The sequence below is a fragment of the Mesocricetus auratus genome, unplaced genomic scaffold (assembly GCF_017639785.1).
Source record: "Mesocricetus auratus isolate SY011 unplaced genomic scaffold, BCM_Maur_2.0 Super-Scaffold_100676, whole genome shotgun sequence".
NCBI classification, from domain to species: domain Eukaryota; kingdom Metazoa; phylum Chordata; class Mammalia; order Rodentia; family Cricetidae; genus Mesocricetus; species Mesocricetus auratus.
In genome coordinates this window covers 130,034,745-130,041,044 of record NW_024429266.1, presented here as the reverse complement: position 1 = coordinate 130,041,044, position 6,300 = coordinate 130,034,745, and the positions used below count along the sequence as shown (strand labels likewise).

Here is a 6,300-nt window from a genome sequence, read left to right as displayed (position 1 = left end):
GAGAATTTAACCAAAAACCATGTGTAAAGCCTCACATTATAACTAGAAAATATGCAGCTTTTTTCTGTTTTTTAAAGGTAAGAGGGCCTTCTTTTGACTATAATTGATAGGATCTAGCATGTTCATTTAAGTAAAGTTTAATCCATTCAAATACCTGCCTGTCTACTCAGACGTTGCTATGAGTGAGTGTGAACATTCTGAGAAGGTGAAATACCATGGGCATGAAAACTCAGTGGGTTACATAGGGAATCACTCTTTCATCCACTGATTCAGGTCACGATAAATTCCTCTCTTGCTCAGCTCATCTAAGCTGTAGTAACAGTGAACATGTTTCTCAGCAGTGATGACCACTACACAGAACTTATGGGTGTCTTTGCATATCTGGCAGCTGATTGAAGAATAAACCACCATAACAAGATTTCAGTAGGTTTCCCCACCATTCCTGTGGTAATGACTAAAGAACACAACTCTAATACTTGCTTTAGTAACTACTTCCACAGAGTTTTGATGAGTTTGAGGTAGTCTTTATCCTCATCAATATTCCACATGAACTACTGGATGTGCTGGAAGAAACATGCAGCAGTTACTGGAACCACTGCCACTCTGCATCACTCAGCTGTTGGTTCAGCCAGTGGTCCTGGGCCTGCTTCAGTACAAGGTACTTGGAGGCATCATAAAAAACTAGGAATTGAGCACCAGGAACAGGAAGCCCACTACTCAATAGCTGAAGTAGTCAACTACCCATGTCTGGTACAACTACTCTACAATCTTGCCTCTGGGAACATTGCCCAAGTCATTGTTGCCACTGACCAGTACCAGTGAAATATCTTCATTAATAATGGCCGTTAGTACTTTCTACACATCCTTGGTTTGTTATTTCCTCCAGTAATTTCCTGACATTGGATGAATGTGGTTTCCACAGTTAACAAAGAATACGGGTTTGAGGTTCACCATGTTGATTGTCTCAATGCCTAGCTCAGTGAGATGAATCTCCTGTCTCATTCATCACATTAATTGTCACAAACCCCAGTGGACCAGGTCTTTATCTGCCAAAAATAGGTCTTTTGAACCTGGGATAAAGTAGGATGGGCCTTTCAATTCCCTGTCTTTTTCTGAGGAAACACAGCCAGGGTCCTTCCCCAGGCTCTGTGGATAACATTATGTAGCTCTGTGGTGACATGGATAGTGACATTATGGCCTTGCATGGACATCTTCTATGGGAGGAGAGTGTGACTCCACACTGCCCTGCAGCACTGCCTGAACAGTTTCTCTGTAACCAATTTTGTATGTTTGAGGAGAATGTTTTTATTGTTTTTATTGTAGATATAAGTGTATGCACAGCCAGAGACATTTGGAAAAGTCCAGAACATGGGAAAGAAAATAATAGATTAATAAGGTTGGAGTGGGTGGGGTTAACAAGAAAGGAAAACTAAAAGATTCACAAAGTTCAGAAGCAATTCCAAGTAACCATGTACTTGGAAAGGCAGGCAGGCAGTATACTACATGAGAGGTGTAGTATAGGAAATAACATCATACTTTTGGGTATCTGAGAAAGTGACAACATGCTGTGTATGATAGAATGTTGTGTAGAGATTATTTCACTAGGGGAGTTCAAGATGAACTACTGGCTACTGAATTATTCTAAGAGAGGGAAAGTCATTGTCTTTAGTTGTGTATCCATCAGTGAGCCCACTAATCTCAAACAAACTAAACTGAAGTTCAAAGAGACATCATAGTTAAACTCATGCTGTCACAAAACTAAACTAATAAAAAAGACATGAATATGGAAATAAAAGTGTAGAATGGAAATAAAATATGGTATGAAAAGAGTAATAATAATGCAATATATACATGTATAAAATTTACTAGAACAAATTATACCAATAAGAAGCATAATATTTAAACCATTGTAACATATATTTCAGGAAATAGATATAATTAATTAGTTGAAAACATAACCAATCAAAAACACTTTAAGTACAACAATAGAAAAGGGACTGGATTATTTATTTTTACTCTCTCCAATACCAGGGCAACATCACAAGATGCAACCATCTGTGCAGGAATCATAAGAATACTCAAGTCCTTGAAGCAAATATATCAAAAGCCACAAATCACATCCACCCATCCTTCATACTTACCAAAACCCATTGTGATTTTTTAATTATCGTATTCCTTAGAGAACAGTTTCCAAGGTAAAAGTTGAATGAGATATTTCTTTGATGAGGAATGATGATGGTATAAAGAGAAATATTTAAAAAGTTGTTAGAAATGTGGAGCTCATGGTCTCCAGACTGATGGCTGAGAAGCCAGCATGGGATTGATCCAGACATAGGTGAGTGAGGAGACCTATGCAATCTGTAGGGACTTGAGTAGTAGATCAGTATTTATCTCTGGTATACAAATGGAATTTGGGAGCCCTTTCCACATGGAGGGATGCTCTCTCAGCCTGGACACATGGGGAGAACCTATGCTCTGCCCTGGATGATATGACAGACTTTGAGGATCCCCCATGGAGGGCTTCTCCCCTCATTCTCCTTGAGGAGCAGAGGGTTGATGGGGTGGGAGGTTGGGGGTGGGGAGGAGAGGAGGGAAAGGGAGCTGGGATTTACATGTGAAGAAAGATTGTTTCTAATTTAAATTTAAAAATGTGATTAGAAATTACACTATTTTATTTAAGCTAGAGTGATTGTGTCTCCAATATTCATGACCTCACTGGCTCCATGTAGGTTTCTAGGTTTTTACGAACAGACATGAATATCCTCTTTTTACTAGACCTTATACCAAATTAAAAAGATGCTAATTACCTCCAAGCTATGTGTACAAGTACGGCACTTTACTCTTAGACATTCTATCCTGGTCACTGTTTTAATTAATAGTCATCACAACTTAGTAGAACTATTGGTAATTTACCTTCCTTGGCAGCTTGAATAGCACATTCTGGAAACATGAAAGATAGTATCTTGGAGGAGGCTTGCAATAAGTATATTTTAATTTAAAAATAAGGTTTTTTTATTTTAATTATTTTTATTTTAATTTTAAATAGCTTGTTTTACATGTCAATCCCAGTTCCCTCTCCTTCCCCTCTTCCCGTACCCCCCACTATCCCCCCATCCTCCCACCCTATTGCCTATTCCTTCCACATAGGGGATATCTAGAGTCTGCCATTTCACTCAGGGTAGGGTCCAGGCACTCCCCTAAGAGTCCAGACTGAGAGAGCATCCCTCTTTGTGTTATGGACACATGATGTCTGTTTGTATTCCAGGGATAAACACTCATCCACTGCTCAGGTCCCCATAGCTTGCCCAGGCCTCCTCACTGACTCTCACATTCAGAGGGCCTGGATCAGTCCCATGCTGGCCTCCCAGCTGTCTGTCTGGGGTCCAAGAGCTCTCCCCTGTTCAGATCAGCTGTCTCTGCTAGCTTTTCCATCCCATTCTTTGCCAATTTGCTCATCGCTCCTCTCTCTCTCTCTGTGTCACTGGGTTCCTTGCGTTCAGTTCAGTGTTTAACTGTGGGTGTTTGCTTCTACTTCCATCAGTCACTGGATGAAGGCTCCCGGATGTTTATAGACATCAAGTTTATTATCAGGGATGGTCATTCGAGGTGGTCTCTCCACTATTGCTTAGCTTGCCAATTGGTGTCATCCCTTTAGGTCACTAGAGGTCACACTGATGCCTGATCTGTCTTCTAACCTATGATTCCCTCTTACCTCTATTCTATCCCCCCCACATTCAACCTTCCTGTTCCCCCATGACATACTCCCACTTCCTCTTCTCTCCCTCTCTTGTTCCCAGCTCCCTCTCGCCTCCACCCCTCGCCATGTTCCCCATCTGTTCAGAGGATCTTGCCTCATTCCTCTTCTCTTGGGTACCATGCATATCTTTTAGGTTCATTCCTATTTAAAAATAAGTTTTAAGCTGAAAAAAGTATTAAAATAGTTTCACAAAAATATATCTATAAGGGTGTGTGGAAACTAGGACTACTGCATATCAATTAGCATAAAATTATAATATAAAAATGAATTTAATATATAACATAAAGTGGTCGCATACTTTAAGTACATAAATATTATCAGTATAATTATGAGATCCTCTTATAATTGGTGAAAAATTGTCACCTTAACTAAGGTAACATGATAAGATGGTCCTGGGAAAACTGGGGGGAGGTGATTAGAGGGGAAGGAATTTCCTCTTATTCTCTATTTCATACTAATGTTCACATCTTTGGTTCATACTCTAAAAATCTATTTATTTCAAAGAGAAAAAAACAGAGGTTTACAAATCATAAAGCAGGCTCCAGAAATAACCTGAAACATAATCTTCTGTCCATGGCACATTCATGATGAAAAGAACACAAATCCTTGTTAATTGTGGCATGTCTGTCAGTCACATTTATGTAAATTTACAGACCCAAAATGGAGCACTAGCTGCCATCTCACACACTGATAGATCATGAATGAGGCAAGGGAGATTCTTAGAGCCCATTTTATGCTAGGTATCTGTCTTAGTTAAAGTTCCTTGTCTGCAAGAAAACACCATGACTATAAGCAAGCTTATTGAATAAACGGGATATTGGGTTATACTGCAACATGACAGAAGGAAGTAGGGACAGGAGCTCAAATAGGGAAAGATCCTAGAAGGAGGAGCTTACACAGAGTTCAGGGAGGAAAGCTTCTTAAGGTCATGTTTCTTATTGATTGCTCATCCTGTTTTCTTATAGAAAAAAGGACCACCATAACCCATGGGATGGACCCTCTCCTATTGGTCACTAATTAATAAAATGCCTTATAGCTGGATCTCAAGGACACATTGTCTCAACTGAGGTTCCTTTCTCTGGATGACACACAAAGCCAGAAAGTACAGCTTCATTCTTGACACTCATTAGTCACTTGTTTCTGACACTATTCCCTAAAAGATAAGTTACCAGTAACTCTAGGACAGTGACCCCAGAAAAATGTGCAGCCTTGAGTATCTACTTATTATGATGTTGTGTGTTTATTCTCATAAGTGGGTACTAACTTTGAACTGTCATATTTGAAAGTACAATCTGTGCTCTGTAAAATTGTAATCAGAAAGGTTTTGTTAGAGAATGATCGAGGACATGATTGGGGAAAAATAGCATATGTGTGATGTGAAGGTATACAGTAAAAATAGTAGGGACCAAGAAGTTTAACTAGGTATAGGGCAAGGATTGTGGAGAGGAAAAAGTGTTGAGTTATCATATAGTATATGAAATATTTGTATATAAAATCTATGGAAACTCCCTATTTTCTTACTCAGTTTTAAAGGGACAATTAATGACTAATGAAGCACACTGAATGGTGGATAATTTTCCTCCAGAAACCACAGGCTATAAAACAAATATCCTAGTGTTATGTATAGGAATCCTCATTAGGAGAGACGCTCCTGACAACAAAACACCACAGACTAGTGTCAGTTTTCTTGTTTGACGACCAAAACTAGGTCGTATATACTATTGACAAAGAAATTGTAGATTTTGTTTGCAACATAGAGAAATGTTGCTGGAATTCAACTGAAAGTCTCTTAATGTCTGGTTAGTTTTTTTCATTTCTGGAAGTTGTTCTGCAAAATGTTGATGTAGGAAAATGTTATCAAAAGTCTTGCTCATCTGTGAACTTCATAACCTATAATAATGACCATCTGTTTGCAGGATGCTCACTGCTGCAATGATCCATATCATAAGGCTAACCTAGAACTTTCTGATTAAATCTAAATGATTAAGGTAGACAAAAGCTATAGAATGAGAATGGGTTTTCATTTATCAACCTCTTTATTCCTTGTTGCTGAGAATGCACCTGTTCACCATTTTCCTGAAATTATTTCATTGTTATTGCAGGTACAGAGAACTGAAATTCATGAACCTTGAGGTGTGGCCAAGGAAGACACTCATGCACCAAGTACTTCTGCTGTGAGCAATAATCTTGACTACTTCACTACCTCTATCTCACACAATTAAATAGCATATTTTCCATCAGGGTTACCTCAAACAGATTTTTTTAGGGTCTGAATCACTGTGGGAGGAAAACGTGAACCTTGAAAACAATAATATACCCCTAAATCCTCAGGCTCCACTGTGCTGATCTTGAGTGTGAAGTCACACTGCCACTGAACTTGTCTGGTACCCCAGAATATCTGTTGTAAACCTTGTTTATCAGGAGCTGTGGAGACTGGTCTGGCTTCTGTAGGTACAAATACATATAGGTGTCTCCATTACTGTGTACAAGGCTCTGACTAGACTTGCAAGAGATGGAGACGGGATCTCCAAGGCTCACAGACA

The 6,300-nt window shown here is 39.1% G+C and overlaps 1 pseudogene; it reads right to left on the bottom strand.

The window, feature by feature from the left end:
• Positions 1 to 249: 249 nt before the first annotated feature.
• LOC101832640 lies at positions 250 to 1,211 on the bottom strand (annotated as a pseudogene).
• Positions 1,212 to 6,300: the final 5,089 nt, after the last annotated feature.